General features: G+C 46.5%; 1 pseudogene; it reads left to right on the top strand.

The window, feature by feature from the left end:
• The first annotated feature begins 17,542 nt into the window (after positions 1 to 17,542).
• On the top strand, positions 17,543 to 25,112 carry LOC149874897 (uncharacterized; annotated as a pseudogene).
• The last annotated feature ends 412 nt before the right edge of the window (positions 25,113 to 25,524 follow it).

Below are 25,524 nucleotides of genomic sequence, written 5' to 3'. Positions count from 1 at the left end.
AGATTGGTGAACAATCCAATGAAAGGATTCCACTGTCATGGACAGAAATTCAGTTTTTGACATACATTAATGCCATCATCCAGAATATAAGTAATTTTCTCTAGGCTGCTACAAAATGTATAGCAGAATTGCCTGAAAGCAATTGATTGTGAAATACACATTATTTTATATGATCAAATACGCAGACGTTTGAGATTCTGGAAGCACCTGTCCTATACATTCTTAGAGAAGCAGTAAGATTAAATGACAGGATTTAACTAAAGCATTCTTGACAAAAAACAGACAATCACATACTGATCTTGTCTATGAAAAAGAAATATTTTTACACTTGCCTGATGTCTCACAGCCCTTGGGACCTTTTTGCTTATCAAAGAGTAAGCATATTATTTCAGGTGATTATCATAATCTATAAGTTTAATTTGTTTACTGTCTTTTCCCTGAATTTTACAAAGACAACCTCATCCCTGGTGACTTCTTTTCTATCCTTTCAGATAAATAGCATTATATCTCAGTGACTCTTGATTTTTTAATAGCATTTATCAGAAAAAAACAAATTCAGAAGTCTGAGATAGTAGCTCTAGTATCTCATATAATGCCAGGTTTCATTCACTCTGTGAAACCAGCTTTCATTCACTCTGTATAGTAATATAGCTAATAAATCGTTTGAACCAAGGTAAAATAAGTCAACTTTTTCTTCTCTTTGTCAGTAAAGCATTATCATCGGAATCATTTTTTCAGATACGTATTAGTTGAGGCTATATCTAAAATCCCTTTGACTTATCAGTAGGCAGTATTGATCTAAGTTACATGGTTTTCTGCAAGTAGTGTAGTTTATATTGGTAGTAAACAGAACACACATTTGCCCTTTGGTCGGGGTAGGGGGCACAAATCTTAGATTAGGTTCCACCATCGTTAAACCAGTCAATTTGTGCTGAACTTCTGTTCTGTTATGGGTATAAACCTGTTTCCAATCACATATGGGCATAGTCCTGTTTCCAATCGCTTATACTGGTAAAAGTGTAATGTCTGTAACTTCGCCTTTCTTTTTTTGCTGTGTGCTTGACTAATTCCTACATAGATGCCTTCTGTTAACAATAACCAATTGACTGTAGAGCTTTCCAGCTATAGCCAGTTGGATTACAAACCAGGGAAGATAATTTAAAGAAAGAGTAGATTGGATACAGAGAACTGTGAGGGAGAGGGGGATGCAAAAAGAAACTTCCAATTTTTGTGGAAAACAAATAATTCAAAAAGGACAAACTAGCATTGCTAAGCCTGAACATGTTGTGCATCTATTGGACATTCACTGGTGGGGAGGGGGGTCATACACTGAGTTGTATCTTTAAGAATGAAGTTACACATTACACTTAGACCATACTAAGGGCAATTAAAACTTAATTATCTGCACATTAAAGCTTGTTAACTCATGGTAAGTGCCATTGAGTGTCTCAAAGTTATAACCCATCTGGCAAGGGTTAACTCTGGGCTGTACTACCTAGCTCATGTTAGGGTAACTTTAGTCTGCTCCATGGAGACAAAACAAGAATTTTTCAGTCCTCCACAATCCCAGGATACACTGCTCCCAGCTGCCCTCACCCCCCAACCCAGAACAGCGATGGAGCCTAGGGCTGCATCTAGACACATGCAAACTTTTGGTTCCCCAGGGACAGGTACCAGTGGCACACCTGGGGCCGCAGCTACTTTTCCCCAGGGAATGCCCATGGCATGCACGCTGTGGTGCGTAGCAAGTATACCTGGAGGTGGTAGGGGAGGCTGGGACTAGCACTGTGCTGGCCCCAGCAGCCTTACCTGGGGTCCTGGGGGCCTCCCAGGGCTGCAGCAGCCGTGAGCCTGCTGGGCAGAGTCTGGCTGGCAGTTGCAGCATGGCTCTGGGAAGCCCGGCTTCACTTTTGAGTGGTGCACACTGCCCATGTGTGCACTGCTCCATTTTATTCCCTTCAGGTTTTTATGACCCCTGGATATCCAGGGATCAAAATAAACCTGTGGGGGGGAAAAAGATGCCCTAGCTCCTAGCCACATGCCTACTTGTCAGCCCTCTAGTGGCAAGTCAAAGCTGTACAGGCAAGAAATGGAATTAACCATTAATGTCCAACTGCTCACAGCACATTCCAACTTTAACACTGCTTAACATTACACAAATTTAGTATGGTCTAATTGTAATGTGTAACTTCACCCTAAAAGATACTTTCATAATAAATTTTTGGAACTGCTTGTTAGATTGAGCAGAGGTTCATGCTTGACAACATTGATCAGAGAGCACCCTGCTGATGACTGCCTCATCATCAGTTCTCATAGATTCATATATTATTAGGGGCTGGAAGGGACCTTGTAGATCATCAGGTTCAGTCCCCCTGCACTAGGCAAGAAAAAACAACTGGGGTCATGTGACCCCAGCCAGGTGACTGTCCAGTCTCCTTCTGAAGATTTCCAGGGTAGGTGACTGCACCACCACTAGAGAGAGTTTATTCCACAGTCTGGACACCCTGACTGTGAAGGAGTTTTTTCTGGAATTGAGCCTGACGCAGCCTTCCAGGAGTTTGTATCCATTGCTCCTGGTCTTCCCCAGGGGTGCCCTGGTGAACAGCTGTTCATCAAGTTCTTGACATACTCCCCTAATGTAGTGGTAATCCGCTACCAAGTCCCCTCTCAGCCTTCTCTTCTGTAGGCTGAAGAGGCCCAAGTCCCCCAGCCTCTCCTCATGTGGTTGTCTTGCAAGTCCCTGATCATAAGGGTTTTTCTTCTTTGGACCCTGTCAAGTTTTTCTACGTCCTTGTTGAAGTGCAGCACCCAGAACTGGATGCAATACTCCAGCTGCGGTCTTACCAGTGTGGAGTACAATGTGAGTATCACTTCCTTAATTTTGCATGAGGTGCAATGGTTAATGCATGTCAGCATGTTATTTGCCCTGCTAGCCACAGCATCACACTGCCAGCTCATGTTCATGCAATGGTCAATCATACCCCTAGGTCCCTTTCAGCCATGGTGCAAGTCAAATTGTCACCACTGAGCCTGTAGGTATGTTGGGGATTGTTTGCCCCCAGATGGAGCACCTTACACTTCTGAGTGTTGAACTTCATCTGGTTCAGGTCCACCTAGCTCTCTAGCCTGCCTAAGCCCACCTGTATCTGCAACCTATCTTCTGGCATGACCGCTCCCATAACTTTGTGTCATTTGCAAACTTGGCCAGCAAGCTTTTCAGCCCCCCCCCCATCCAAATAATTGATAAAGATATTGAAAAGCACTGGCCCAAGCACAGACACCTGACCACTTCTCACCAGGATGACACAGATCCATTCATGAGAACTCTCTGTGTCCTACCATGCAGCCAGTTTTCCAGCTACTGAACTGTTGAGCAGTTAAGCCCACAATTTTCCAATTTTTCCACAAGGATATCATGGGATACTAGATCAAAAGCCTTTTGAAAGTCTAGGTATATAATGTCGATCTTCTTTCCTGTGTCCAGGTGGTGGGAGACATGTTCGTAGAAGGAGATGAGATTGGTAAGACAAGACCTACCCACAATGAAGCCATGCTGGCTTTCGTTCAGAATTACCCTCAATGAGTATATCACACATAGGTTCTTTAATGAGTTTTTTCAGGATTTTCCCTGGGATGGAAGTTAGGCTGATTGGCCAATAGTTACCCGAGTCCTCCCTCTTCCCCTTCTTGAAGCTCGGCACAATGTTGGCCCACTTCCAAGCCTCATGGATCTCCCCTGTGTGCCATGATTTCTGAAAGAGCTTTGCCAGGGGTTCTGCGATGACCTCAGCCATCTCTGTCAGCATTGTCAGGTGAAGTCCATCTGGTCCTGCTGACTTATAAGTGTCTAGCTTTTCTAGTTGGTTTTGCATGAGCTCAGCATCCACAGTGGGAAGGCTATCATTCCTACCATGCCCCCCTGTGATCCTTATCTCACTTGTCTTTCCCCTTGGTCAAGTGAAATACTGAAGTGGGCATCTATAGTTTCATAGTAGCTAGGGTCAGGAGCAACCTGAACAGATCATCTAGGCTGACCCCCTGCCACAGGCAGGAATGAATGCTGGGTTCACAAGACCCCAGACAGGTGATCATCCAACCTCCTCTTGTATTTGCCCAAGGTAGGGACAAGGACCACTTCCCTGAGAAGTTGCTTCCAGATTTTGGCCACCCTCACTGTAAAATATTGCCTTCTGATCTCTAACCTAAACCTATTCTCCAACAGCTTATTACCATTGTTCCTCATCACCCCAAGTGGTGCTGGGCAGAAAAGGGCTCTACCTATTTGCTGTTGATCTCCCCTGATGAGTTTGTAGGCAGCCACCAGGTCCCCCTCAGCCTCCTCTTGCTGAGGTTGAACAGATTCAGGTCCCTCAGTCTCTCTTCATAAGGCCTGTCCTGCTGCCCTCTCATCAAGCAGGTGGCCCTCATCTGAACCCTCTCCAGGCTGGAAACACATCCCTTTTTAAGTGTGGTGCCCAGTACTGGATGCAGTACTCCAACTGTGGCCTGACCAAAGTCACATAGAGGGGGAGTATCACCTCTCTGGACCAGCTTGAGATGCACCTTTGGATGCAAGGCAAGGTATGGCTGGCCTTGCTGAATGCGGTCTGGCATTGGCAGCTCATGTTCATCTTGGAGTCAATAATGACTCCAAGATCCCTTTCTGCCTCTGTGCTTTCAAGAGGGGAACTCCCCAGCCTGTATGTATGCTATGGATTCCTTCTCCCAAGGTGCAGCACCCTGCATTTGTCTATGTTGAACCCCATCCTATTCTCATCTGCCCACTTTTGTAGTCTGTATAAATTTATTTGCAGCCTCTCTCTCCCTTCAAGTGTGTCCACCTCACCCCACATCTTAGTGTCATCAGCAAACTTGGACAGCATGCTTTCTACCCCCTTGTTCAAGTCACCAACGAAGATGTTAAACAGTGAGGGCCCAAGGACCAAGCCCTGGGATACCCCACTGCTCACATCTCGCCAGGTTGAGTACAACCTGTCCACCAGTACTCTCTGGGTATGCCCCATCAGCCAATTTTTTACCCATCTGACTGTGCAGGCATCAATGCCACAGTCGTTTAATTTACTGATGAGGATGGGGTCAGAGACAGTGTCAAAGGCCTTCTTAAAGTCTAGAAAGACTATGTCCATGGCGACTGTATCATCCAAGGATTTAGTTACTTGATCATAAAAGGCAATCAGGTTGGTCAGGCAGGACTTGCCTTTGATGAACCCATGCTGATTGCCCCTGAGCATGATCTCCCCTGCAGGCCCCCTACAGATGTGCTCCTTGATGATTCTCTCCAAGATCTTTCCACGCACCGAGGTGAGGCTTACAGGCCTATAGTTACTTGGGTTCTCCTTCCTTTCCTTCTTGAAAATTGGGACCACATTAGCCAGTTTCCAATCCCCTGGCACCTAGCCAGATGACCATGAATGCTCATACAGCCAGGCCAAGGGCTCCATGATGACCCCTGCCAGCTCCCACAACACCCTTGGGTGGAGGGAATCTGGACCTGCAGATTTTAAAATGTCTAGCCCTTCCAGAAGATCCCTAACTACATCTGCGCTGACTGAAGGCCTAACAGAGCTATGCCCAAAATTGTCCCTACCTCTGGTAGGTGGGAAATCCTGGTCCCTGTTCAAGAAATCAGAGGCAAAGAAACTGTTAAAAATATCAGCTTTCTTGTCTGGCATAGCCACAAGATTACCATTTGCATCTTGTAGAGGCCCTGCATTGCCTGGTGCCCTCTTCTTACTCCCAATGTACTTGAAAAAGGACTTTTTGTTGTCCTTAATCCTGGACGCTAGACTGAGTTCTATCTCTGCCTTGGCCTTCCTAATAGCCCTCCTACACTCACGGATCAAGGAGGAGTACTCCTCGTTGGTGATAGCTCCTCCCTTCCACTGGTTGTACACCCCCCTTTTAGTCCTCAGGCATTCCTGAATGCCCTTGCTGAGCCAAAGGGGTTTCTGAGCACTCTCACCCCCCCTTGCTTCTCTCAGGGACTGTTATCCTTTGGGCCTGGAGGATCTCCCCCTTAAGGTACAACCATCCCTCGTGGACTCCCATCTCCTCTACCTTCTGGGCCCTCAGTGCCTCCCCCACTAGTCTCCTAAGCTCATTGAAGTTGGCCCTTCTGAAGTCAAGGGCTTTAGCCTTGGTGTTTGCCCTTGACGCCCTGCATTGGATAGTGAAATCCAGCAGGTGATGATCACTATTGTCCAGGTGGTCAAGGACCTGCAGTCCCCTCACCAGGTCATCTCCCGTGGCCAGGACCAGGTCCAGCAAGGCATTACCCCTAGTAGGGCTCTGCATTTCCTGGATAAGGTGAAGTTCCTGTAATATAGCCAGGAACCTATGCAAACAGTCAGACCTGGCTGTCTGCTCCTCCCAGCAAATGTCTGGGTAATTTAGGTCACCCATGACAATAACATATCTTGACCTGGTGGCCAGTCAAGGGATGTTATTGTCATGGGTGACATTTAGGGGTTCAGTTTTTTCCTGAGTGTCCATTACCAGCTGTCCCAAGGTATTAAGCAGGGGCCCCATGTTTCCATTTGTTTCCTAAGACTCCTGAGCAACCTGTGGTACCAGAAGCAAAATGAACTGAGAGATTAGCCTGAATATAAGAATGGAACTATACTAAAGACTTTCCGAAGTTGAAGGACACTCAGAGAGGGTGTAAACAGTCTTTTCTGGGCAAATATCAGCCTCTGTTGGGCTAGCAATTACTGTATATAATTAAAGCTCAGAATCATATGCCATCTCTTGACACCAGGTACAGGACCTTCAACTGTAGCATTAACTGCAATGGGCAATGAGGAAAAAATCAGGCTCTTATGCCAGGATAATATCATCTCAGCCCCTATTTTCAACTGAAAAGGACAGTTCTCTGTATTGGATGAGATTTTTTAAGAGCACTAGGATTCCTAATGTGTTACAGAAAAATATGTTTAAAAGGATGCATGAAGGTCATGTCTGAATTGAAAAATCTAAGAAAAAGGTGAAGGATGATTTATATTGGCTTCAAATGATCTGTGACATTGAGGAAGACATGAGGGCTTATCTCTTATGCAAAAATATAAGGCAGGTCAAACCAAAGGAATTATGTTGGTGGTACAGAAACAATGGGTCATCTGGGTTTCAAAGATGCATGGTTTGTTACATAGGCTAGCAAAATTAGTGTACTTCTACATAGGATAACCATGTTTCTCAAGTGTCAAAATAGGACACTCCTGTCCACACACACACACACACACACACTCTGGCATGCTTGGCTGTCTGCTGTCAGTTGAGCATGCCAGGGAGAGGGGGCAAGGGAGACAGCGGTGGATCTAGTGGGAGTGCTATGGTGCAGTTGCACCCCTGCTTTGATTCCTGTTCTACCCAGACTTTAAAACAACACCCTGGGAGGGGCATCAGCAAATCTGTTGAGGCACTGCTGAGAATGTAAATTGACTTTGTGGTTCATCTCCCTGATTCCAGATAATCTCTCCACTCCATAGGTGTTAATGATTCTCTATCCTTTTTAATGGTTTTGATATTCTGCCAATCAAGCTATCCTTTCTTCTGAAATGTTGTTGTCTGTTAGCCATTCTCAGTAACATCCCTCTTCCATTTCACAGCCCATCAGGATATTTTTATCTCTAGCTAAAAACCTTAACTCAGGTGTGGTAATATTAACTCAAGTGTAGAAATTACTGACAGAAATATCGGAGGCACTGTCAAGACTCTCGCGAAAAATAGATTTTGTTTTATGAATAGGAGACATACATTTAACTATAATGACTGCAGGTTTAAAGACACAACATCTTTTGACTATGTTGACTATTTTTTTGCCAACTTGTGGGGGTTTTTTAACTTTATATATGATCCCAAAAATAAATGCACATTCCAATACTTGTTTTTGCTGAATAATACAGTGCTATCCCCCTAGCATATTAGTAAAGCAACTAGTTTCTCTTTAACTGTAGAAAAATGTGTTGTGTTATATATGATAATGTGGCACACCATCTGCACCCTGCTTTTCAAAATTCTAAATCTGCCCATGAAGGAGGGTGGTGCAGAATTCTGGGGTCATAAGGGAGGACAGTGATGAAACAGCCCCATCTTCACTAGAGCAGTCCTGTTTAAAATATTTGTTCTGGATGGCTCACTAAAAATGGGACAAAAGTGTTTATTTTACCAAATCAACAAGACATTCAGAACTGCCCTGTCAGACAAGGAGGTGTTTGGTGAGCCTTTTCCTATGCTGTTATTTTCACTTCCCGGAGCTAGCCTCAATTGAAGATAATACAACTAAGCAGGTGATCATGCATTTCTTTCATAGACTTTCATAGACATTAGGGCTGGAAGGGACCTCAGATGATCTTCCTAGGTCCCCTACGGGCAACCCTTATCTTAGTCTCTGGCCATAGGTGGACGACAACGGCCTCAGCCTGACTGCGCTGCCTTGGCGCCCTCCTGGGCCCAATCCTCCCTGGAGGTACCGCCTTCCAGTGCCAGTGCCCCAACCCTGGACCTGTAAGTCCAATGCGCCTCCGGTTCGCAGTCCCAGAACTCTTCGCCGCTGGATCCCTCGTCCTCAGAGTCCGTCTGCCACTCTTCGCCTGTCATGCTGGGACTGGCTGCCGCCGATGTCCTCCCCTCTGCTTGGGTAGGCTCCAGCTCCCCGCCGGGGTCCCCTGTTTCACCTTCAGGGAGGTCAGCCGCTCAGCTATGGCTGCCGTTCTCAGCTATGGCTGCAGGTGGCAGCTCGTCCGTTCCAGGCCCTCCTTGACCCTCCTCTTGAGGGGTTCGGGGCCCGTCCCCCTTTGGGGGTCTCGCTCTCGGTGGCTCCGAGGTTGCCAGCTCGCTCCACCCTGGGGTCCTCTGCCTCAGCGGGTGTGAGGCTCCTCCCTGGATCCCCCGCCTCAGCGGGTGTGAGGCTCCTCCCTAGATCCCGCGGCCGTCCTTCCTCGGCGGCCGCTTTTATTGCTGGCATCCAACTGCCAGCACCGGTGCCGACTTCCAGCCACGCCGCCGTAAACAAGCGGCAGATGTCCCACTCGGGCTCCGCCGCTGCCACGGGTGGATCCCGTTCCGGCTCCCCGGGACAGGGTGAATACAGCCTTCCATCCTTTATAGGCCTTTCTTTTTTGATGCAGGAGGTCCACAAGTTCCGTGCAGAGCCAAGGGGGCTGCTGTGCCTTTTTGCTGCCTTTCCTCCAAGATGTAATAGACATTGCTTGTGCTTTCAGGATTGCTCCCTTAAGGAGCAGCCACTCTTCCTGATCTCCTCTCCCCCTTGGGTCATGGTCCCTTAGGGTCTCGACAACAAGCCACCTGAGCTTGTGAAAGTCAGGTTTCCCGAAGTCGAGGACTTCTGCTTTGCTGACTGACTTGCCTGCTTTATGGCAGATGGTGAAGGTGATCAGTTCATGGTCGCTGTCTCCCAGCTTCCCTTCGATCATTAGGTTGCTGATTAAGTCATCCCCTGTTGCCAGTGCGAGGTCGAGGAGCACTTTGCTGAAATCTCCCATGACAACCATGCACGGTCAGCATGCAGCCTCAGCTAGTTCCCTGGTGAATTCCTGGTCAAGCTCTTGATCCTGGCTAGGAGGGCTGTAGTAGACCCCCACCATTGTGTCCCCTGTGCCTTGTTCACCATGGATCTTGACCCAAAGAGTATCCAATCATCCGCCCTAGGTGCCAATGTCAGCTTGTAGGGACACGTAGCTTTCCTTGACATAGAGAGCTACCCCCAGCCCCTTTTGTCTACATGATCTCTCCTGTACAAGGTATAGCCATCTATACCTGTGGCCCAATCATAGGTGGAGTCCCACCTCGTCTCCATTATCCCTATAAGGCTCCTGGCATTGGTGTATAGGCACTTAAGTGTCCCACTGGGGGCCCTTGCCTTTCCTACAGATTGCTCTTGGGCTAGGGTAGGGGTGGGTTACCTTGAGTGCCTTAGCCTGCTGGGTTTACAAAAACTGCCCAGTGGGCTTGCAGTGGTGGTACTCCCCTCATCCCCCAGCAGGCTCAGTTTAAAGACCAGTCAAGCAGATCAGCAAGTCTGGCTGAGAAAATCCTCCTCCCCAGCGGAGTGAGGTGAAGGCTGTTTCTTCCCAGCAGCCCAATGCCTTCCTCACCAAAGAGCAGACTGTGATCGTGGAAGCCAAAGACTTCATGATGACACCAGCACCTCAGTCTCTGGTTGACTCCCTCAACCTGTCTCTCCCTCCTCAGCCCAAGACCCACAACTGGGAGGAGTGAGGAAAAGACTACCTGCACCCCCAACCCCTTAAGCCCTGCTCCCAGAGCCCTGTAGTCTCTCATGACCCAGCTGGGATTGCTCCAAGCCGTGTCATTCGTACCCCCATGAATGAGGAGCATAGGGTAGTGGTCAGAGGGCTGGAGAATCTTTGGGATCCTCTCTGCTATGTCCCGAATGTGGACCCCTGGGAAGTAGAAGATTTGTATTTGCTAGACATGGCACACCCAATATGGTAAAGGGTGGCAGTGGGCCACAGTGTAGTCAAATTATGTTTAAACGTTTTATAGGAAAGTACATTATTAGATAAATCATGGATTCTTCCCAGTGTCTCCAATGAACTGGTGGGAAACAAGGGTAAAATAATAAATTTCTAGTGAAAAAACCTACAGTCAGACTGTGATCCATATTTAGCATAGTTAAATTACAGACCAGCACTAATGAAGCAGGTCATTCATTACCTGCTGACATTCTGTTCAACAGAACTTAAAACAGGAATGCCTACCCTGCTTGAAACTGATATCCGAGTCACTGGAGACTTGCAGCTATGTAAAGAGAAAATAAGGCAGAACAAAAAATAATGGTAGAATATGGGGTCTTGGTGTTTCATTACTTCATACGTAGAATGAAATTTCTCTTAATTAATCAAAACTGAAGGTTGTTAATCCTCTCCAAAAATTGCAAAAATATGGTAGGACTTGGTCTATGGCCCGGCCCCACTTAGCATAAATAATATTAATTAGGACATACACACAGGAGACTGAGTAGGTTCAGACAACAAGATTATATTGTGAATAACAAGATTAATTAACAGATTTAACAAGTTGTAAACTTCTATACATAAAATCAACAGTTAAACAGTGTACAGAGTAGGACAGGTAAATAGAAACCAAACTAGGTCTTCCGACATGCCACAAAGTGATAGGCTCCTGCTTGCTTGTACAGAATCCACTGCACAAGTATGTTAAGATCTACCCTTGCTCTCGCTTCCTCCTTATGGGGCTCAGCAGTTTTTCCCTTTCCCAATGTACTCAATGCCCCAAGATACAGGGTAGGTGATCCTTTACCCCTCCAGGTGATTGTACTCAAGGTGGTCTCTTGCACTGGAACCAGATTTTTTCTCATGAGCTCCTCCCTCAGATTTCTCCTCCTGATTCATGCTGGCAGATGGACCCTTTTCAACAGCTTACAATCACCTTTCACCCTACTTGCACGATTGCCCAGACATACACGCATTCCACATTCAAACCTCAAACCCCAGGTGCAAGTGCCTTTTAAACTCTCCAATCACACCACTTTGTCAGTCACTTACATAACCATCAGTCTCTCCAAGACACTGTCACTCTTCTGTCAATCATAAGTTACTCCAACTACAGCTTCCATCACCTCAGAGAGAATTATCAAATGCCTGTTATCTCCCTATTAGTTTTGGCGTGAATGTATACTAACCATCTGCACATGCTCAGACTACTAAAAGAAGGTCATTACCAGGGAACCTGGTTTTCTCTTAATTAAAAAATCCCCAATTTTTTAAAATTAAACCTGTCATCCTGCCTTCTTTCGCCTTATATGGTGAATGACATCACAAGCCCTGCTCCCACCACCCAGTCACATGATACATGGAATCATCAACTCCACCCACATCCCCAGTCAAAGGATGCATGACATCAGAAACTGTGCCCCAGTCACATGGGCACTGACACCACCATCACATGGTCCACGACATCAGAAGGACAGCCCATTTAGGCCCCAAAGCCCACCCCTCATGCTGCAAGACCCGCCCTAGTCCACATGGTACAGTTATGATGTATCAGGCCTCAGACCACAGTGCTGACTCCAGGATTCCCCACCCCAGCATATGATGCATGACATCAGAAGGATTGCCTAACAACCCCAAACACACCCCACATTCCACATGCTACATGGTGCCACCCTAGACCACCAGGCACAGGTGTGGCCTATAGGGTAGTGGAAGGATTGTGACCCCTCTAACAACCCGCCCCACTACCCCGACCAATTGGCAGGGGTTTCAGAGGCCTCAGACCTCCCCAAGAATGGCATCAAACCAACCAGAGTGAGTAGAGGTGTGGGGCCTAGGCTGCAAGACCACCCAGTCTATCTGTTTTTCCAAGCGGGCCCCCTGTTTCTCTGAGACCATGCTAAGGCAAGCAGGGGCAGATATGAATGAGATTCAGGAATGTGAGCTGGATTCCAATCCTCCCAAAACAGGACCTGGAACCATGACAGAATGTGAGCAGTCCATATCAGACCTACCTATGGGAGAGCAGGCACAACTCTGTCTCAAGGGGCTCTGCTGAGGTAACTAATTTAGATTATTTTTGTGGGGGTGTCTTTTTCTTGTAACTGTCTGGGCCTGTGTTCATTAAGATCTTTTTGCAGGTAGAGAATGCCTTTATATTTATAGAGAACTTTCAAAACCTGTACATTGGCACCCCGCTGAAAGTAAAGGTCTTTTGAGTGAACTGTGTTTGTTCATGCTGAAAAAGAGCAGTACAAGACTGATGCAACAGTTTTGTCCAAAGACAACAGCCACCAACACAGGCTTTGAGCGTATAGAAGTCCCTGAGTAGGGCTATGAACCCATGGACATCACCAAGCAGAGCTGTATGGGGGACTGTTTTCAGAACAAATATATATATAGCTCATTCCTGTTCAGAAAAGGTTTCTGCATGACCCGGTTTTGAACACTGTTAATGTTGCGTGGCATTACCTGCTTAATCAACCTTGTTTTACCATGATTTAAATTTGTTCCCAAGCACCTGAATACACCATATGGGTGTTAGCGTGGGGTGCGTGGGAGGGCACAGCAGTTACCAGACATGTCTACACAGGAGGCTTTGTTAAAGGAAATGTATTACTCTCCCAGTGAAGCTGGGAGTTTTGGCAGGGTGAACTCACTTTTTGAAGCAGCTAATAAAGTTCTGAATAGAAGTGAGGTGACCACCTGGCTTTTAGATCAGAACGTTTACACCCTACACAAGCCAGCAAAAAGATGTTTTAAAAGAAACAAGACTGTTGTTTCAAACATTGATGCACAAGGGCAGGCAGATTTGGTGGATGTGCAGCAGTTTTCCAAACACAATTGTCGGGTTCAGTACATCTTAACAGTGATAGACATATTATCAAAGTATGCCTGGGCTCTGAGTCTAAAAGACAAGTTGGGCAGTGAAATAGCTCAGACCTTTAAAACCATTTTTACAGAGGGCTGCATAGCTTAAAATTACAGGCTGATCGGTGGAAAGAATTTTTAAATAAGTCTTTAAGCAAGTTGTTAAAACAGTATAATATTCACCATTTTGTGATGAATAGTGATGTGACAGCAGTGGTGATAGAAAGGTTTAACAGAACATTAAAATCAAAGATGTGGAGGTATTTTACAGCCCACAACACCTTTCGCTACATTGATGCATCACCAGAGTTTATACAGAGCCACAGTTTTCACAGAACTATCCACACCAGGCCAGTTGACACGAACGTCTCAAACTCTCCACAGGTGTGGAAAATCATGTATGGAGACTGTTTCAAAAGAAAAGCAGCAGCACCCCTGTTCAGAAAAGGAGACCATGTGAGGGTGTCTAGGACCAAAGGTTATGAAAAAAGTTATGAACAAACATTCACCAATGAGATTTTCATAGTGGATGAAGTCCTTAGACACATGCAGGTGCCTGTATACCACCTAAAAGATTATGAAGTTGAACCTATCAAGGGTTCTTTTTACCCTGAAGAACAACAAAAAATGAACCTCAAACAGAACAGAGTTTACAGGGTTGAAAAAGTTCTAGCTATGAAAGGAAAGGGGAGAAGGAAGTGGTTGCTGGTGTTATAATTGGGGTGGCCGGCTAAATTGAGCATCTGGGTAGAAGCCTCATAAGTTTGTAACATATAGGGGTACCTCAGCCAGAAGGATGAAATGAGTCTCAGCCACTTTTACATCACTTTGTCCGGCAACTCCAGTGCCAGGATCTTTCCACAGAACACCAGCTCAAACTTTACCAGACATCTGATTGAACATCTGGATCTCCTGGGGAACTGGGATATACGGTTACCAGAAATACAATACCCACACAGCTGGAACAACATCAATGAAGACACCCCTTTCAAAATTGTTTCTGGGACTGAAAAATGGGAATACGTCCTGCACTGGGAGTATTATACAACCCTCACAGAGTTGCTAGATCTTATGAATGATATTATTGCCAGCCACCCTACTCTACCTGAATTAGTTATGCACTGTTATCAAGTGATCAGAAAAGTGAGACTTAAAACCAGCGATAGCTCTTATGCTTTTTTTACCCATGGTGAGCTAGCCTATATTTTGGGAATGCTGCCTGGGTCCACTGTTAAAAAAAACACCCTTCTCAGCTGGTATTACCAGAGGGTTCAATTTGCTGTATGTCTACACGAGCATTGCAGAACATCAGCTTGCACGGGACTTTTCAGTTCCCTACTGTGCTGCATCTCTGTCCATAGGACAACGAATTTGTCACCATCACATATGACAAACCACATTAGGTCCCCGTTAGCACCACATTGACACAATCAGCATTGAAATGAAGATGGATCAGAACAAGCACGTCTCATTTTGCTTTGGTAAGGTGATCATTAAGCTTCACCTATGTCCCCAAGAGACTTTGAGATTTTATAGTACATAAAAGCAAATGTTCATGGTAAACAGGCAAACCTGACAGTCCAGAGGAAAAACATACAGCTGCTTGGCTGTCTCTGTAGCAATTTGTTTTTTCAAGAAAAACTTTTGCTGAATGGCATGGACATGAAAATTAAACTGACGCACAGTAAAGATGCCTTCTGCTTGATGGACACTGCAGTGGCTAGCCATAAAAATGAAAGCCACAATATACTAAAATTGTGAAAAAAAATTAAAGTAACCCTGAGCGTCCAACTGTGTCATGTGGAGGCCTTGCTTATGGCCAGTGCTAAATACCCCATAGACCATGTGGGTATGAAAGTGTTTAGTATTCCCACTGGTAGCCAAGTCATTAATCAGGAGAATCTGTTTATGGGACAGTTGCCCAAACTTGTCATCATCGGGTCCATGGATAATGATGCCTTTAGCAAGGATTATGCTAGGAATCCCTTTAACTTTAAACATTACAATATTAATTTTGTGGCCCTCTACATTGATGGAGAACAAAACCCCTACAACCAGATTTTAAAAATGGTAACTCTGTGAGCGAATACATGCAGCTGGTACAGACAACCAGTAAACATAGGTAAAACCAGTCCCTGCTAATCAACCATGAGGAGTTTGCCCTGGGGTACACACATGTAAGAAATATATTTTCTTAGACATGTTCCCCTGTGACTGGCTTCCGAAGACGCGGCTGTCCCAAAGACCCCTGAGCTGGTGGTCAACATGCAACCACATAATCAGCCTGGAGAGCACTGGCTGGCTGTTTACCTGAAGGATCAGAACCGTGGGGAGTTTTTCGACTTATACGGCCACCTCCCAAACAGCGCTCTCTTTCCTCAAAGCATTATGTTCTTTTTAAACAAGAGCACTGCCAACACTGCTTTTCAAACAAAACAGTTGCCTGCGATCTGTTGCCTGCGGACACCACTGTGTGTTTTTCCTGCACCACCGTAGCAAGGGGCTATTGTCTGAACAGATTTTAAAATTGTATTATTCCGATGATTTAGTACAAAATGATAGGATGGTGATGCAGTTTGTAAAAAGTAAACATAAAACTTTCTGTGTGGCTGGGCCTGCTCAAAACACATTTCAACATGCTTTTCGTGCTATGACTTTCACCAATGCTTTGTCAAAATAAAACACCCAGCTGATGCTGTGTAAATAAAGCTGTTGCTGTTTAAAAATGTGCGTGTGTGTTTTCCTTTTTAACCTCATTTTCATTTTTTGAAAACAACCTCTGTAGGCAACATTTGAAGCAGTATAGCATAATTTATTTCAAGCGTAAAACTTTACATGGAGAGTGAATGGCTTTTAGAGGCAGTTTTTCACTTTCTAAGCGGTAAGGTTGGTGTTTCTTGGTCTGTGGTAGGTGCTTTCAGGTGTTCCAAATGATCACGATTCACGGCATTGCCCGTAACAGAAGACAGTATGCTCAGCTCAGAGGTGACTTTCATAAAGATGTCCCAACCTTTAGGTGGGCATTTACTAGACCCAGCATGAGTCTGAAGGGTTCCCCAGACTAAGTCGAGCGTGTTAGAACCCTTGATGAGCATGTCTTTGTAGTGTCGGGGAAATTGGCCAGCTACTGTGTAGCACCCATACACCGAGGAGCACTGGCCATGTCCCGTCTCTGGGCTCGTTCCTAGCCACGATCAATTAGGCAGAGAATGAGGGAGTGTCGGCAAGATGATTTATTTCTCTGCAGAGAAGTTACTCAGTGCCCAGTAGACAAAGAGTTCCCTCAATCTGAGTTTGGTAGCACCTTTTACACTAACAGGTCATACATATGCAAATATAGGTATACATAGGCATAAGGCATATATGTGTGTGCAGCTTTGGGGAATTTCCACTAGTTTTGGGGTTTTTGTTTTCTTGCTTGATGTTACAGAGTTACAAAATACACAGAACAAGTTTGCTTACTGTCAGCAAAAGGCTATCTTTAAGCTTAGGGAAAGGTCATATGCTTCTCAAGGGTCATCTGCTTCTCATGGGTCATCTTGTTTTTCTAACAGTAGACATAGCCCCCTTGATCATCCCAAGAAGAAATATCCTTGTGCTGGCTCAGCTTGATGAGCTACACTTTAGCATTTTTCCTGTATCAGGCATGCACATTATCCAACACTTCCTGAACAATGGGGTTGGGGTTTGTTAGGGTTTCTAAGGGTTTTCTGGCTTCTAGGGGGCTCTGTTCTGACAGAAACAGGGTTATTTCCCTCTGTCCAGATCACTCTGCTTTAAGTACGTCACTGAAGCATAGTGGCATACAGTTTAGCTTTATCATATTCGGCTAAACCCGGCCTTTGGAGAATGTCCTTCATTTCAGCATCCAGTAAGAAGGTTGCCTCAGTTCTAATATTTTCCTGAGGTGGTTGGAGAGCCTTTAATTGCTCCAGCTAGTGACTGGGCACCAGGTACATTTTTTATGCATACTCCATCACTGGTTAGTCAAAAGCCCTGTAATCAGAGGGAGAGCAAAACTTAACAGGAGGCCAATAAATCCCCCAGACTGCTTCACCAGCTGTTTCTTTTTTTTTAAGAGACAATCTTTTGTTACTTAGGTTTTTTATGATCCCGTGTCTCTTTTTCTGTACGCAGATTTCATGTGGTGCCAAAGGGATGTTTCCTTTTAAGGTGTTCACAGCAATTTCTGAACCCGAGGCAGAGGCAGATGCAGCAGCAGCGGAGCCAGCAGCGGAGGCAGCAACAGCTGATCCCCAAAAGATAAGTGGGGCAGAGGGAGCCAGCACAGCTGAACCAGATCCGGAAGGGAAGCCCCCTGGATCCCTTTTAGTTGAGCCGGTAGGGAGCTGTGCTCCCAAGCTGCGCCGCACTCCTGAGTGTGCAAACAAGCTAAACCCAGTTTTTGGAGAAGGTGGGCGGGCAGGAAGGGCCAGGAGGGAGACTCCTGCAAGGGTAGGGCAAAGACACCACACTAAAATATAAACAGACAGCAACTCATACAATGGTGTCAATGCAGAGTGCTGCTAGGGCCTCTGCCAGGGGGTACTGCCTACCTGGAGCTTGTCTGAGGCCTCCACCCGGACAGAGCCCATGGGAGGGCTGGCGTCCCCCTGCCCCCTGGCCTGCAGGGGAAGCCCAGCAGAGCCAGAGGGTGCAGGGATTGGGGGCCCCCACACCTGTCCTGCAGGTGCCTGTCTTAGGGTCCTGGAGGCGCAAGTGGGGATGCTCCAGGAGGAGGTTAGCAGGCTGAGGGGAATCAGGGAGGTGGAGGATGAAATTTATGGTTATTTCCTTTCCCTGCAGGGCCATGCACCCAAGGAAGAAGCATCTTGGGATGTGCCCTCCACTGCAGAGTGGCAGATGGTCACCTCCAGAACCAGGACTGCTCACAGCAAAGCAGTACCAGTTCCTCCAGTCTGGCTAAAGAACAGGTATGAGGCCCTGGCAACACTGCAGGAGAAGGACAGAGAGGAGGAAACCTCCAGAGAGGAGGCAACTCCACACTCTGAACAGGCCGAAGGAGATAAGCAGGCCCGGAGGAGGAAACTTCGAGTGATCATCATAGGTGACTTCATCCTGAGAGGTACAGAAGGTTCCATCTGTTGCCAGGATCCCTCAACAAGTGAGGTCTACTGCCTGCCCAGAGCAAAGATTCAGGACGTGACAGGAATGATCCATGCCTTGATCCAGCCCACCGATTACTACCCCATGGTCCTAATCCATGTGGGTACCAATGATGCAGCCAAGAGAAGCCCTGATCACCTGATGGTGGACTACCATGCTCTGGGGGGCATGCTGAGGGAGATAGGGGCACAGGTGGTATTCTCTTCTGTTCTACCAGTGAGCAAACATGGAAGACGACACGAGATCTGCATCAGGGAGATCAGCTGGTGGCTTCAGGAATGGTGTCTCGAGGCAGGCTTCGGCTTCCTAGATAACAACCTGCACATCAGGACGAGAGACATGCTCGGGTGAGATGGGCTTCACCTTTCCCCCAAAGGTAAGTGTGTGTTCTCTTCTAGGTTAGTGGATCTCCTCCAGCAGGCTTTAAACTAGGCTCATCGGGGAAGAGGAAGACAAGGGCGGAGGAAGCCTTGGACCACTAATCGAAACATCACCCACAAGAACAACCCAGCCTAGACTGACGACAAGCAGTACAAATACCCAGGTAAGTAGCAGGGGCCAGGGCAGTACTGAGAGTAGGGGGCCAGTGCACACATCTTCAGGAGGCCTCAAATGCCTCTACACAAATGCTCATAGTATGGGAAACAAGCAGGAGGAACTTACCCTCCTGCTAGCTGACACCAACCCAGACACAGTGGAGCTCAGAGAAACATGGTGGAACCCAACACATGACTGGACGGTGAATATCAAGGGCTTTAGGCTGTACAGGAGGGATAGGACAGGAAGGGGGAGGGGCACACTGAAGTGCTCTGGGTTAGAATACAAGGAAGTCAAGGGGAAAGGGACTTAATGGTGGGGGTCTACTACAGACCACCCAACCAAGGGGAAGAGCTAGACCAGGAATTCTTAAGTCAGTTCACAGAGGTAGTTAGGTCAAAGGATGTGGTCATCATGGGTGACCTGAACTTTCCAGACATCTGCTGGGATGAGCAGTCAGCCAGGTTTGATCACTCACGTAGTTCCTAGCTGAGATACAAGACCTCCATCTAACCCAGGAAGTGCACAGCCCTACCAGGGAAGACTCCTTGTTGGACCTGGTCCTGGCCACGGGCGATGACCTGGTGAGGGGGCTGCAGGTGCACAACCACTTGGATGACGGCGATCATTGCCTGCTGGAATTCACCATCCAGCGCAAGGTGGCAAAGGCCTGCAGCAACGCAGCAGTCCTGGACTTCAGGAGGGCGGACCTCAATGAGATAAGGAGAATAGTCAGGGAGGCACTGAGGTCCCGGAGGGAAGAGGAGTCGGATGTCCAAGAAGAGTGGTCGTTCCTTAAGGCGACGATCCTCCAAGCCCAAAGGGAGGTAAACCCAACACGAATCAAAGGAGGCAAAAGAGCGCAAAAGCCCCCATGGAGGTCAGGAAGGCCAAGGCGGAGATGGAACTGGGACTAGCTACCTGGATCAAGGACAACAAGAAGTCCTTTTTAAAATACATAGTGGGTAAAAAGAAGGTATTGGGTAACGTGGGGCGATTGCAAGACATGCTAGGAAATCTGGTTGTCACACCAGATGACAAAGCTAGCCTATTTAACAATTTATTTGCCTCCATTTTCCTGAGCAGAGACTGGGTCACCCCCCCCACACACACACCAGGACCCCATTAGGCCCCAGGGGAGGCACACCCAGACCTAGGGTCAGTGAGGATCTAGTCAGGGAACTTCTGGAGGGACTAGATGTATTTAAATCAGCTGGTCCTGATGATCTCCACCCCAAGTGCTGAGGGTATTAGCAGAGGTCATTGCGGGACCCCGGCACAGCTTTACGAGCACTTGCAGTGCTCTGGTGTGGTACCAGAGGACTGGAAAAGGGCCAATGTGGTTCTCATTTTCAAAAATTGGAGGAAAGAGGACCCAGGAAACTATAGGCCAGTTAGTCTTACCTTGATCTTGGGTAAGCTTTTTAAGAGAACTATCATAGTGCATGTCCAAGAGGGGCTAGAGGGGGAGGTTATGCTTAGAGGCAACCAACATGGGTTCATTAGAGGCAGGTCCTGTCAGACCAACCTGGTGGCCTCCTATGAACAGGTCACCAAATCCTTAGATACAGGGGTAGCAGTGGACGTAGTCTTTCTGGACTTTAGGAAGGCCTTCAACACTGTCTCTCACCCCATTCTCATTAAAAAACTAGGATACTGTGGCATCGACACCTACACAGTCAAATGGGTGACTAACCGGCTGGAGAGCTGCACCCAGACTGTGGTGGCGGATGGATCATTTTCGACCTAGAGGGATGTGGGCAGTGGGGTCCCCCAGGGCTCGGTCCTCAGGCCTGCACTGTTCAACATCTTCATCAGCGACTTGGACAAGGGGGTAAAAAGCACCCTGTTCAAATTTGCAGATGACACTAACATGTGGGGAGAAGTGGGCATGCTAGAAGAGAGGAATAAGCTGCAATCGGACCTAGACAGGTTACAGGGGTGGGTGGATGAGAACAGGATGGGTTTCAACACTGACAGGTGATGCACCTGGGGAGGAAGAACCAGCAGCATACCTACAGGCTGGGGAACTCCCTTCTTGTCAGTGCAGAGGCAGAAAAGGATCTTGGAGTCATTATTGATGCCAAAATGAACATGGGCCGGCAGTGTGGGGACGTGGTCAGGAAGGCCAACTACACCTTGTCATGCATCCACAGATGCATCTCAAGGAGGTCCAAGGAGGTGATACTCCCCCTCTATGTGACACTGGTCAGGCCACAGCTGAAGTACTGCACCCAGTTCTGGGTGCTGCACTTCAAGAGGATGTGGACAACATGGAGAGGGTCCAGAGGAGGGCCACTCATATGATCAGGGGGCAGCAGGGCAGGCCCTACGAGGAAAAGCTAAGGGACCTGAACCTGTTCAGCCTCCACAAGAGAAGGCTAAGGCGGGATCTAGTGGCCATTTACAAACTATTTGGCGGTACCAGCAGGCATTGGGGGAGTCCCTGTTCCCCTGAGCTCTCCCAGGAGTGACAAGAAATAACGGTCACAAGCTGGCAGAGGGTAGATTCAGATTAGATATCAGGAGGCGCTACTTCATGCTCAGGGTGCCTAGGATCTGGAACCAACTTCCAAGAGAAATGGTGCTGGCTCCTACCCTGGGGGTCTTTAAGAGGAGGCTAGATGAACACCTTGCTGAGGTCATTTGACCCCAGTACTCTTTCTTGCCATGGCAGGGGGTTGGACTTGAGGATCTGCTCAGGTCCCTTCCGACCCTACAAACCATGAAACTATGAAACTGAAATGGCTGATACTAAATTGTCAGAGGCCAAGCAGAGTATAGCTTTTCTCTGCTGTGAGAAAGATTGGAGAAGCAATTTTAAGAGAGACAAATTTCTTTTTATGCAGTTAAACATGTTTCCGTTCCACCATCTCAGGAGCGAAGAAGAGACCACCAGTACATCATCTCTTTTTATTCCTGCTGGTTGCTTTTTTAAAAGTGTAAGCAGCTGGTTGGTCAGGAGGAAAATGCCCGGTTCTTAATCACCCATTTTTTTCTTTATGCATTACTATATGAATGTTAACCTCTTCAAGGTCTTCAAACAAAGGTACTTGGTGGAGCATAACTGTTTGATGTATAGAGAGGCCTAATTTCCTGTGCAGTTCTTTGGCACCATCTAGCAGTTCAGTATCTGTGGCCACTCTACATTTTGTAACAGCCAATAGACTGCCTGCAAAGCACAGGCTAGTATCAAAGGTGTTCAGGTTTATTAAATACTTGGTCTTTTTAGTAATAATCTGGGAATAGGGGATAGAGCTTCTAACTCTGCAACACCCACCACACACAATGACCACAACAAGCCGAAATGTCAAATCAAGCAGTATTTTTCTTTTTGTAGCAGGTTACTGATCCACTCTAAAAACAGCCCTGGGGTCATCTGATTTTAATTAATAGCTTGAGAATATAAAGTTTGGCATGCTATCTGCCCGAACACATAACTGGGCATAGTCGTTGACGTGAATCTCTGGTGGAGCTCTGCTACAATTTGTTCTATCTCTCTGCTTATGGCTTCATACTCCACTTGTAATGGCACAAGCTCCAGATTCACAAAATGGAACTCCTCTGTGTATCTGGTACCTCCAAACCTAGCTACAGACCACTCTTGCCTTCTCACCCACACCATATGTACATCAGGTAAAACAACCTCTGCAGGTTCAGGAGGCTGGGGAGCATTTAAGGGACCCTCTAGAGGGTCTTCTAAATCATATTCACTATCCCACCTCTCTGATTCCTAAGGTTTCATAGATTTCATAGATTTCATAGACATTAGGGCTGGAAGGGACCTTGGGAGATCATCAAGTCCAGCCCCCTGCCCAAAGGGCAGAAAGTCAGCTGGGGTCATAGGATCCCAGCAAGATAAGCATCCAATTTACTCTTGAAGGTGTTCAATGTAGGTGCTTGAACCACCTCCGCTGGCAGACTGTTCCAGACCTTGGGGGCTCAGACAGTAAAGAAATTCTTCCTTATATCCAGCCTGAAACGGTCTTGCAGGAGTTTGTGACCATTCGACCTAGTCATCCCTTGGAGCGCTCTGGTGAACAAACGTTCCCCCAGATCCTGGTGGTCACCCCTGATAAACTTATAGGTGGCCATCAGATCACCCCTGAGCCTGCGCTTTTCCAGGCTAAAGAGTCCCATGTCTCTCAGCCTATCATCGTAAGATCTGTTTTCCTGACCTCTGATCATGCGTGTGGCTCTCCTCAGGGCTCTCTCAAGCTTCTCCACATCCTTTTTGAATTGTGGAGTCCAAAACTGGATGCAGTACTCCAGCTGCAGCCTCACCAAGGCTGAGTACAAGGGGAGAATGATGTCCCGGGATTTGCTCGAGAAGCATCTATGGATGCAAGCCAGCGTTTTGGTCGCTTTACTAGCTGCAGAATCGCATTGCAGGCTCATGTTCATCTTGTGGTCAATGATGACCCCCAAGTCTCTTTCTTCTGTGGTGCTATCCAATGTAGCACTGCCAAGCCTATAAGGATGCTGCAGGTTTTTCCTCCCAAGGTGGAGAATCTTGCATTTTCGGTGTTAAACACCATCAGGTTCTCATCCGCCCATTTGCTGAGCTTGTCCAGGTCAGCCTGAATCACCCGCCTATCTTCTGGCGTAGATGCTTTGCCCCAAAGTTTGGTGTCATCGGCGAACTTGGCCTGTCCACTCCTGACTCCAATGTCCACATCATTAATGAAGATGTTGAACAGTATGGGCCAAAGACAGAGCCTTGAGGGACCCCACTGGTCACAGGGCACCACGATGAGTGACTGCCATCAATTACAACCCTCTGGGTCCGACCACAGAGCCAATTTCCCAGCCTCCAGGTTCTGGAGGAGGGACAGGCCCAGGAGGAGGGGGAGCATTTGAGGGCCCCTCTAAAGTGTCTTCTAAAGCACCATTACTAGGGGATCTCTTATTTTTTCTCAACAGGTGTTTACCCTTGCCCACACTCCTCTTAAACCAGGCCCTTACTTCTTGCCCCGCAAGCCACTTGCTGGTTAGCCCCGGGTTGATCACGACTCCTCCTCTTATGATGTATACAACAACTGCTGTTGGGGTTATACAGACTACCTTCTCTCTAAATAAAATTTACCCTTTTGCTCCAACAGTAATCATGATCTTTCAAAGCACTCCAAACACTCTTTCTGAGATATATAAGTCTGCCAATGCCACCCAAAACACACCTCTTTTTTTCACAATAGTCATGGTCTTTCAAGGCAAGATGGTTACCCATACCCCCAAAGCCCCCTCACCCTCTCTTTTGGTTTTTACAATAATCATGATCTTTCAAGGCACAATGGGTACTCAGACCCCCCAAAAACCCCATCTTTTTGTTTTCACAGTAATCATGTTCTTTCCAAAAAGGAAGAAGACCCTCCTCTTTCACTAAAATGTGTGAGCAATCAGTCCTGGGTTTCTTATTCACAGGGCCCAGATCACCTGTTTTGAGGGTGTGAATCCTTGTGTTTTTACATATAGTTTTCTCAGAGGTAGATGGTATGTTTTCTTCCAAGGAACCATACCCATCTAATCTGTCCTGATGGTCTTCTGATCCCTGGGTGTTATGATCTGCAGGCTGAGCATTTCTGTGGTTTTTTATAGTGTTTTTGGAGGTCTCCAACCTGGTCCCCCACTTCTTCAGGAGTGTTGCATGTGATCACTTAGGAAATATAAAATCTACATCTCAGCACTGAGAATTCACTTTCCACAAACGTATAGCTAAGCCTCACACACTACAAATTTAAAATGTGCTTAACCCCACCCTCTATCTCCACATTCACAGGGGACTAATTCACACAAACCCAAGAAACAAAAAAAGGTTTAATTCCTTATCTCTATTCTCACAGGGCCGACCCCCCGCTCCCTATCTCCACATGCACGGAGAACTAATTCACACACACCCAAACTCTCCTCCCCAAGAAACACATAAAGTTTCAAAAGATGATTTCATAAAAATTACCTTCTACTACTGGATAAAAACATAAATGTATATGTTTTTTCTGCTTTTCTATTTTAGAAGAAGGGGTTTTGTTTGAAAACAAACAGTTACAGACAGTTGTTATAACTTAGTCTGCTTATTAACACAGCCACAAATAACTCTCCATTTTAAAATAAATGTTTTACCTTGCTGTGGTAAAATTGCATGTGGCTTTCCCACTAGGTAAGCTCTCTATGATAAAAATCAAATAATACAGTAAGTAAGCTCTCTGTATTAAAAATTAAATAATAAAGTAGAAGAGTATCTGTATAAAGTAAAATATAACTGTTTTAAAACAGTGTCACCACTAAAAATATGTTGGTAAAAGATAATCCCTTTAGTTTTAAAGTATGTAGAGGTCTGCTGTTAGAAAGCTCTGTTTATCTTTACAACATACCCTCTGGTTTTGGGAATATCACCACCACCCAAAAATGAGAGCCCCTCACAGCATAGCACACAAACCCTGTGAGAATATATTTTTAAATCAGTCTGTATTTCCATCAA

Source organism: Crocodylus siamensis, chromosome 1 (assembly GCF_052110815.1).
Source record: "Crocodylus siamensis isolate JL-2025a chromosome 1, ASM5211081v1, whole genome shotgun sequence".
Lineage (NCBI taxonomy): Eukaryota > Metazoa > Chordata > Crocodylia > Crocodylidae > Crocodylus > Crocodylus siamensis.
The sequence above is the reverse complement of the archived record's forward strand: the minus strand, read 5'-3'. Positions and strand labels throughout refer to the sequence as shown.